General features: G+C 33.7%; 1 pseudogene across 1 annotated transcript; it reads left to right on the top strand.

Moving 5' to 3' along the window:
* Window positions 1-786: 786 nt before the first annotated feature.
* Window positions 787-3,287, top strand: LOC149577182 (UDP-glycosyltransferase CGT pseudogene; annotated as a pseudogene). Its single transcript, XR_016364446.1, has one exon. The product of XR_016364446.1 is annotated as a UDP-glycosyltransferase CGT pseudogene (transcript).
* Window positions 3,288-10,382: the final 7,095 nt, after the last annotated feature.

The raw sequence follows: 10,382 nt of genomic DNA, 5'->3' as shown, positions 1-10,382 counted from the left end.
ACTTCCTATAATATATATTATAGTATAATTTAATTATTTTTTATATTTTTAACAATTTAATTAGATAATAAGATTTTTAATTAATTAATTAAAAATAAAAATAATTAAATTATACTATAATATATATTATTAAAAAAAAAGTTAACTAAATTAAAGAGAAATTTCAAAACATTAAAACACAACAGATAAAAAATTTAAACACAACACCAATAAAAATTTGATCTCAATGCCATTTCGTTCTCCGAATCAAAAACACTAATTTGTTTTGTAAAAATGTGCTGACAGCCGATGGATAGACGACGCCATATATATATATGGCTACGTAACTTTTGCCCCTTCGTCGTTTTTCCGTTTCTGGTAACTTTTGCCTCTTTCTCCTTTCTAGTTTCTGGTAACTATGATACAGAAGGGATATACTTCCAACTAACAGAGAAAATGTGCGAATGTGAAAATAATTGCACCTGACCCCAACCCTATCCGCTGTACACTTGCACCCTGCGCGGCTGCAAGCGCTAGCATAGATTTAGGCTGTAACACCTGCTGGAGACAAGGAATAAGAATAGAAGAATCGATATATTTCCTGAACGAGAAAAAAATAGATGATCAAGACCAGTGATTACGCCTGAAATAATAATCTTAATAAAATCCCCACCTGCCATGTTAACGTTGACTCGAGAAGCCGTTAGGTTTTCCTTATTGTTCGTTGGGACTGCGTGGGAACCCCCTTATCTTTGACTGGTAAGGCATCCGAATCTCTTATAAACTTATGTGACTGCATGGAAGCAAAGCAAGACAAGATTTTAACAATGGCGGCACCCGTAGTACAGAAGGAGAAGCGCCACGTGGCAGTGTTCCCGTCGGCCGGAATGGGCCATTTCATGCCGCTCCTTCACCTGGCCCGAACGCTCGTAATTCACCACGGCTTTTCCGTCTCCTTCATCACGCCCACTCAAAACGTTTCCCCGACGGAAACTTCACACGTTCGCCGCCTGGCCGCCTCCGGCCTCGACATTCGAGTCGTAGGGCTGGAGATCGAATCCCGGGAAGTCCAGGGCGACCCTTTTTTCGCCCAGTGGGAAGCCACGAGAGCCTCCATGCCCGCCTTCGAAGAACTCCTCACTTCAGATCTGCTGAAACAGACCCCCCCGGTTACGGCCCTCGTAACGGATCCCGTTCTCACGCCCGTTTTATCGATCGCCGCCAAGTTGAACATCCCCAGCTATGTTCTGTGCACGTCTTCTGCATTTAACGTCGGGTTGATGCTCCACTTCCCTGTTGCAGACGCCCATGGCTTCGACTTCAGTGACCAAAACGCCGTTTTGGAGATTCCGGGGTTTCCTCCGTTGCGGGCCGCGCAGATCCCACAGGCGCTCAAGATCAAAGATCACGTTTTTCGCAGGCTTTTTCTCGCCAGCGGAACGGAGGTCCAAAATGCCTCGGCTGTTTTGGTCAATACTTTCGAGGAGCTCGAACAGCAGTCTCTCCGAGGTCTCCGGAACGGACCTTCCCTGCCGCCGGTGTACCCCATCGGGCCCCTCTTTATGCCATCGGAATACTCCTCCACTTCCGACGACGAAGCCGAGAAACGGTGCCTGAAATGGCTGGACGCACAGCCTGCCAAGTCGGTTGTCTACGTGAGCTTCGGCAGCCGCTCGGCCATGTCGCCGGCGCAAATAGGTGAGCTGGCGCTTGGTTTGGAGATGAGTCAGCAGCGGTTCTTGTGGGTCTTGCGGACATCTGTGGTCGCCGGTGCTGACTCAGTGCCTCCGCCTCTTCCGCCGGGGTTCCAGGAGCGGATCGGAGAGCGGGGGCTGGTCGTTTGCAGTTGGGTTCCGCAGGTGAAGATATTGAGCCACGTGGCGACGGGTGGTTTTGTGAGCCATTGTGGGTGGAACTCTGTTGTGGAAGGTTTGAGTTGTGGGGTTCCTATTGTTGCGTGGCCTCTGGCTGGTGACCAGATGATGAATGCCGCCATTGTTGTGGAGCAGGTCAAGGCGGGGATTGAGGTGAGGAAGGGGGAAGATGGGATTGTTAGCAGAGAGGAGATTGCGAGTGGTGTGAAGGCGATTGTCGAAAGGGAGGATCTGAGAAGGGCAGCAACCTACCTTCAACAGCGCGGAAGAATGGCCATTGGAGAAGGGGGCTTGTCGTCTAAGAGCCTTCAGGCAGCATTTCAACTCCTCAACTGAATCAGCGAGTTTAGATGGCATCCACCACGCCATCAGATGGTGGGATTAAGAGGGCATTCGATAAATCCTAAACTAAAAAGTCAAACATATAAGGGAGGTTTGAAAAAAAAACTATTTCTTTTGGTAAGATATTACGTTTTAGTTTAGTGTTTAAACTTTTCCGAATTAAGAGTTGGTTGACTTTTTTAAACATAGGGTGTTCCCGTGTTTTAATAATGAAAGAAATTGGAAGTTCATAAGTTTATGGGTTCAAGAGCAACATGATTACAGTTTCAAAGTTTTTTTTCCATCGTGAGTGCTCATGTGAGTAATGACTTCATATTAATATGATGCTATTTATAAATGTCTAGAACTCAATTTTCATCTTGCAAATGTTTCTTCCATTTTTTAGTATAATAACGTTACAACAAATTTTCGTACAAATAATCCATTTCCATAAATTCCTATACAAATGATCTATCTCCATAAGTTTTCATAGAAATAATTTTTATTCTTCCTTTACAATAACCTATTTATTCTCCTTCCCCTTTTTATCTCCAAATGTTTCTCTTCCTTCAACTAGTGTCTACTATCCTTATCATATTTTTTCTTAGTACACTTATCGCTTTGTGAATGTTTAGCTCGGGTGGATTTGAATTTGGGATCATATAAATCGAGTAGTTTTCAATGCATCTTTGGTAGGATTATAATAAGAGTTTGAGTAATAAATTTAGGAATAAGACTATGACCATGATGATGCAGGGGCATCTTGGGCTTGCTTAGTGACTACTTTGGAGTTCTTGGGAGGAAGCTCAGTAGTTGCTTTAGAGGGTGCTTGGACGGGTGCTCGACATGCTTTGGGAGCTCGGCATGGTCTATGGTGCTCGGCATGGTCTTGGAACTCGGCATGGTCTAGGAACTTAGCATGGTCTTTGGGTGCTCGGCATGGTCTTGGAGCTCGGCATGGTCTGTGGAGCTCGGGCTTGCTTAGGAATTTGGTGCCTATTGCAAGTTGTGTAACTAATGTTCCACAATGAGTTAGAGGACGAAAATTTCAAGGATTGAAGAGGGCCTAGAGTACTAACAATGGTTCGAAGCACAAGTTTTAATTCAATCGGAGCTAGGAGATATCATGATTTTACTTGGATATCAATTTTGGGCATTTAATTGTTGTTGCAGGTCAACTTGTGGCATTTAATGTATATATTTGTATTTAATTTGTCTTCTGTGCCAACTTGTGGCTTAGATTGGTATAAGTAGGGGTTGTGGGGAAGTCTTTATTTATTATTCATCCATCTTGGAGAAGAGGAGGGGCTAGAAGAGAAAATTTTGAGAAGGGCTAGTAGCTGGGGCTAGAAAACAAGTGGATTGCTTGGTGGGCTTGGGAGCACAAGTTTAGATCTTCCTTGAAGGTTTCTGCCAGAGTGTGGATCTAGACTAGCTAAGATTTGATTTAGATCTTGAGGGATCTTGCAGAACTATTACTTGCTTTGTATTTGGCTGTAACTGAGAGGGCCTTACAGTGCGGCACATTGCATGTAATCAATTATATTTTATGAATGAAGAGCTAAGATTTGATATCAGATCTTGCATTATTACTTCTTGTTGTTGTGTTTCCACTATGTAGTTATATTGTTGGGGGCTAGGACATCTCCTTTGGGGATCCTCTCGCCTTGCACTGCGTTAGATGGTATCAGAGCAAAGGTTGTGCCTGAGTGTGTAGACAGATGACTGAAGTTGAGGCAATTTGCACCAGGACTTGGGTTGGAGAAGCAGATTTGAGTTGATCTTGATCTAGTGGTGGATTGTTCTTTTTGGAGTCCTAGATCTCTTGGTTGTGAGGTGGTAGCTCATGGTTCTAACTTGGAATTGTAGAGGGCTTACAGATGGATCAATGTATGCGAAGATGGAAGGTTGATGGGTGAACCCACAATAATGGGTTCCACTTTAATGGAACGAACAAAATTGGCAAAGTTTAATTTTTTTTTGAAATTCTATGCGCCAAACATTCACATGAACATTACTGACATGTTCGCACGAACATATCACTCGGACATGTTTGCACGAACATATTAGTGCGTATAATGGTATGTTCGCGTGAACATACAGAGATAATATGTTCGCATGAACATTTATTACACCAATTTTTGGCGATTAAAAACACAGTTTTAACCTTTTTTAACTCATTTTTACAGTGACTACTATTCAATTTGAGGGTTGGAGCGAACACATGATTTGTACTGCCTCTGTCAGCGTCATCCTGTCGCTTTGACTCTGATTCTCATCTTCAGGTATGTCAAAATATTATTAATTTAATGTTTTGATTATTTTTAAAGCATTTTTTAATGTTATTAAAGTAGATTTTAATGTTTCCAATGCATTTTTAAAATGTTTTTAAAGCATATTTGAATATTATTTATGTTTTTAATGGTTTTGAAAGCATATCTAAATGTTAATTTAATATTTTTATTATTTATTTATATTAATTTAGAAAATAGAAAAATATTATATAGAAAACATTAGAAAATAATTTTAAAAATAGTAGGAGAAATAATATAAAATTTAAGAAAAATATTAGAAATTTTATAAAAAAACATTAGAAAATAAATTTAGAAAAAACATTACAAAAACATTAGAAAATTTTGACAACAAATTTAGAAAAAGCATTACAAAAACATTAGAGAATTTATAATTTAATATAAAATTTAGAAAAAACATTAAAAAAAAATAGAAAATTTGGAAAAAACATTACAAAAACATTAGAAAGTGTAGAAAAAAAAATTACAAAAACATTAGAAAATTTAACATTTAATATAAAATTTAGCAAAAACATTAAAAAAAATTAGAAAATTTAGCAAAACTATTTTTTTAAATTAGAAAATTTAGGGGAAAAAATTAGAAAAAACATTAAAAAAATATTAGAAAATTTAGAAAAAAAATTAAAAAAATATTTTAAAAACTATAGAAATTTTTTTTAATATTAAAAAAATATTAGAAAATAAATTTAGAAAAACATTAGAAAAAACATTAGACAAATATTAGAAAATTTATAATTTAATATAAAATTTAGAAAAAATTAAAAATTAAAAATTACAAAAACATTAGAAAATTTAGAATTTAATATAAACTTTAGAAAACAAGTTTTAAAAAAATTACAAAAACATTAGGAAAACGTTAGAAAATTTATCTTAATATAAATTTCAAAATTTTTTTTAAAAAAAATTAGAAAATTTATAATAATATAAAATTTAGAAAAACATTAGAAAAAATATTAAAAATAAATTTTAAAAAACATTAAGAAAATATTACAAAATTTATAATAATATAAATTTTAGAAAACAAATTAAAATATATATATGTATGTATGTATGTATGTATGTATGTATGAATGTATGTATGTATGTACATACATACATACATACATACATACATTCATACACACACACACACACACACACACACACACACACACACACACACACACACACACACATGTATGTATGTATATATGTATGTATGTATGTATGTATGTCATACATATGTATGTATTTTAATGTTAAATGTAGACATGTATGTTTTCGATATTAATGTTTATGTATATATGTCAAATTCACCTTAATGTCTTAATCTTAGAAGTTTAATTAAATGACATATCTTAAGGGTCTAGATCCTAAACTGTACATGTAACAATATAGATTAGAATGTATAATTTTTTATTTTGAACATAGATGTACATGTATATTTGTTCATGGTTAAAAGTAGACATATGTACATGTTTTTAATAAATTCACGTGTGTGTGTGTGTGTGTGTGTGTGTGTGTGTGTGTGTGTGTGTGTGTGTGTGTTAACTATTGATCTTAATTTGTCTTATAACTAAATGTACAATTAACTATATTTAATGACACATGTCTTAACTTGGGAGATCCTAAATTATGTATGTATAAGAATGTAGATTAAAATGTATATTTTATTTCATAAATGTACATGTAAATATGTTCATGTGTTAGATATAGATGTGCATACATGTATGTGTTCAATATTCATCTTTAAATGTGTAATTATTTTTAATGTCTTAATACTCTAAGTATATAATTAACTATATAATTTTCTATGACATATAACTTAGAACATACATATGACGTAAAGAATACATGTTACAACATTTAATTAATAACAGTTTTAATTATAATCTAACATAACCTAATTATAATATATACAAACATAAAGAATGTGTACATCATGTATATTAGAACATGTAAAGATCTTATATATAACTTAAATTTTAACTCTTAAACCTTAATGTTAAACTATAGGACCCTAAATACTAAACATGGTCATAAGATCCTAATCGCAAAACCATAAATTTCATCAATTATAACCCCTAATCTTAGATGCTTAACCATAACTCCTAAATTTCAATTTGAACCGTAGACCTAAATGATAAACCCCAACATTAAATCTAGTATTTAATCATAATACTTGATCCTAACTTTAATTATAAATATTAAAACTGCATGTTAAAACCATAATCCAAAATCTGATCCCTAATACAAATCCTAACCCTCTAACCATACTGAACTAACAATGATGTAAACCCATACCCTAACCCTCTTTAAACCATACTTCTAACAATAATGTAAACCCATTTAACCTCTAGATCTAACCCTTTAATAATAATCAATTAAACCATAAATGTTAAACCATGACCCTAAATACTAAACCCTAATCTTTGTACACTAAGATCCTAAAATGTTAGATTTAAATGCTAAATTGTAATTCTAAAAGAATACTTAAATATTTTAATGTCTTAATCTAAGTATATAATTAACTAAATAATATAATTCAATGACATGTCTTAAGGGGAGATCCTAAATTATACATATACAAGAATGTAGATTAATTTGCATATCTACCTCATACATGAATATATAACATACATGTACATCCAAACCCTAACCTAACCTAACCATAACCCTAACCAGGTAACCTTGATCTTAAAATTTAATTTCTAAACCCACTTGATTATAAATGATCATAAATATCCCTAAATCATAATCTTGAACCAAATCATAAACTTCATATGCTAAGTTCCCTTATCCTAAATTCTTAACCATGGACCTTAATATTAACCCCTAAATTTAATGCTAAATAATAATATGTAAGTTCGTATAAACCCTAACAATTTCATAAGGTCTTAAATCTTACCCTAAAATTGAGCCTAATTATAACCTTTACACTAAAACCCTATTTCAAAACCTAATTGAGGCCTAGCTTACATAAAATGAAAACAAGTTGACCCTAATCCTAAATTGTTAAAAATTACATTTGAGATACATGTACATACATTTAAACACATGTATGTTACATGAAGTATGACCCTTGTTTTACATGAACTTGAAACCTAAACCTTGAAACATTATCCTTGAAGAGTAATATAAATAATTCATTACCCTTTAATTGAATTCTCTAATAATATACCCCCCAAAGTATAATAGAACCCTATAACAATAAATTAAATGTAACCATAACCAAACTCTCAACTTTAAAGTTATCTTCAATCCTAACTATAAATCAAAGACTTTCAGGCCTCTAATTTGTACTTTATCCTACTTGCTAGTTACCTTAACTCTAATCTTAATTTTCCTTAAATCATAATATTAATTAAACTAATATATATCCCTATTTTAAGGTCCTAACTATAATATAATCTATATGAAAATTTGGAGATCTATATACATGGTTAAAAAATTAGTATGATAAAAAATTGAGTGCATGCACATGTGCATTTTTTATTTCATAAAGCTAAGCCCTTCTACTAAACTAAAAGTTTGTATAAAGATTAGGGTTTAGTATTTAGGGTCATGGTTTAACAAGTTTATGGTTTATGATCTTATGATTAGGGTTAGATCTAGGTTAAATGGGTTTACATCATTGTTAGAAGTATGGTTTAAAGAGGGTAAGGGTATGGGTTTATATCATTGTTAGTTCAGTATGGTTAGAGGGTTAGGATTTGTATTAGGGATAAAATTTTGGATTATGGTTTTAACAAGCAGTTTTAATATTTATAATTAAAGTTAGGATCAAATATTATGATTAAATGCTACATTTAATGTTGGGGTTTATCATTTAGGTCTACAGTTCAAATTGAAATTTAGGAGTTATGGTTGAGCATCTAAGATTAAGGGTTATAATTTATAAAATTTAGGATTTTGCAGTTAGGATAATATGACCAGGTTTAGTATTTAGGATTATTGTTTAGCATTAAGGTTTAAGAGTTAAAATTTAAGTTTTACATATATATAGATCTTTACATGTTCAAATATATGATGTACATTCTTTATGTTTGTATAAATTATAATCAAGTTATGTTAAAGATTATAATTAACTTTTATTAATTCAACGTTGTAAGATGTATTCTAAGTTATTTCATACACGTTTTCTAAGTTATATGTTCTTATATATGTACATGTGTATGTTATATTCTTACCTATATGCAAATTAATCTAATTCCATGTGTTACAGATTATCTAGGTCCATGATGTGTGATGTATGTTCAATTACATACATGTGTATAATTTTTAATTTTAAAAATAAAAAATTGTGTGTATAGTAGGTAGTTTAGCGAGCTTCATACATTTCTACAGATATGGCTTCACACGATCAGTTTGATGTGGCTCCTAGTGCGGTACCTAATGTAGTTCCTACTATAGCACAGGTTGATGCAGTTCCTGTTGCAGTGCTTGATGCAGTTCCTACTCTGGCTCCTCATGTAGCTTGTCGTGTTGCTCATGGTGGGGCTCATGCTGCATCTTGTAGTGTACCTCGACACAGGGCTCATCGTGCAACTCATGTTCTGGCTCCTGGTGTGGCTCCAGGTGGTGTAGGTCTTATCGTGGCTCCTGGTGTAGCTCCTGTTCCAGGTCAGGCTGCACCTATAGCTCCTGCTAGAGGTCCTGCTACACCACCTCCATGCATCGATATTGATGCTCTATTTGTATTTTCACAGCAAGAGATTGCTAGATTACAACACTCTATATCGACCTCTGATGATGGTCTTTATAGAGACATATGTACTACGATGTGTAGGAGTTTACAGGATTTGACAGCTAGGTTTAGAGCTCACCATTCATTTACTCCTACCATATTAACTTCCATATCTAGGGAGCTTAGGGCTAAGGTCTCAAGAGATGCATCTTTTGATGATGTCAAGAGGGTAGCCCCTATAGACACCTAAAAACCTTTAGAAAATAAAGTATTTTTATTTTCTGAAAAATTCTTGATGACATCATCATTTATTATTTTATTTATTTATTTATTTTTATGCCATTAAATTCCTTTATCTTAATTAAAAATATTTAATTAAGGAATCCCTCCCAAAAATGTTTAAATCTTATTTAAACATTATTTCCTTATTTATTAATTATTTAATTAATAAATTGACCAAAAAACCCAAAATAAATAAAAAATTTATTTTTTGCCCAAAAACTTGGCCAATTTCCTTAAGACCACTAACCTCTTCCAAAATCTTCTAATCCTTCTTTAATTTTGATTAAAGGCTAATCCCATCATTTCCTACCCCTAATCCCAACTCAAAATATTTAATTAAGATTAAATATTTATCCTCATGTTTATTAAAAAAGTTTTAATAAATATCTCCTCAACCCAAACCCTTGAAATAAATAAAACTTTATTTATTTCCTAAAAAATCTAATTTATCCTCATCCTAAGAAGTTCTAGACTCTTCTAGAAAGTCTTCATCCTCATCCTAGGAAGTTCTAGACTATTCTAGAAAGTCTTTATCCTCATCCAAAGTCTAGACTTTTCTAGAAGATGTCTTTAAGCCTAATCCTAATCCTCTCCTAACCTTGTCACATTCCCTAAAAATGGGTTAAGACTTACTAACCCAAGCCAAAGTTAACAAATATCTCCTCCTTCACCCACCCTCATTAAATGCCATCCACTTGCCTATCCCTAAGCTAATCCTAAACCATCCTAATCCATCCTCTAATCATTTGCACAATCCTAAGCAAGCTTAAAACCCTCCTAATCAAGCCCAATTCGAAATTCCTCTCATCTCTCTCAAAATATCCCAACCATAAAACTTTATGAAGTCCACTAGGCCATAAATGACTCTTCCAAGCCCTTTTATTGCTCTTACAAGCCATTATGATGGTCTTTATGAAGATTTTATCCCTTGAGCCTCCTTTGTTGACT

This window comes from Cupressus sempervirens, chromosome 1 (genome assembly GCF_028749045.1).
Source record: "Cupressus sempervirens isolate cs-2001-9-10 chromosome 1, ASM2874904v1, whole genome shotgun sequence".
Classification (NCBI taxonomy): Eukaryota; Viridiplantae; Streptophyta; class Pinopsida; order Cupressales; family Cupressaceae; genus Cupressus; species Cupressus sempervirens.
The sequence above is the reverse complement of the archived record's forward strand: the minus strand, read 5'-3'. Positions and strand labels throughout refer to the sequence as shown.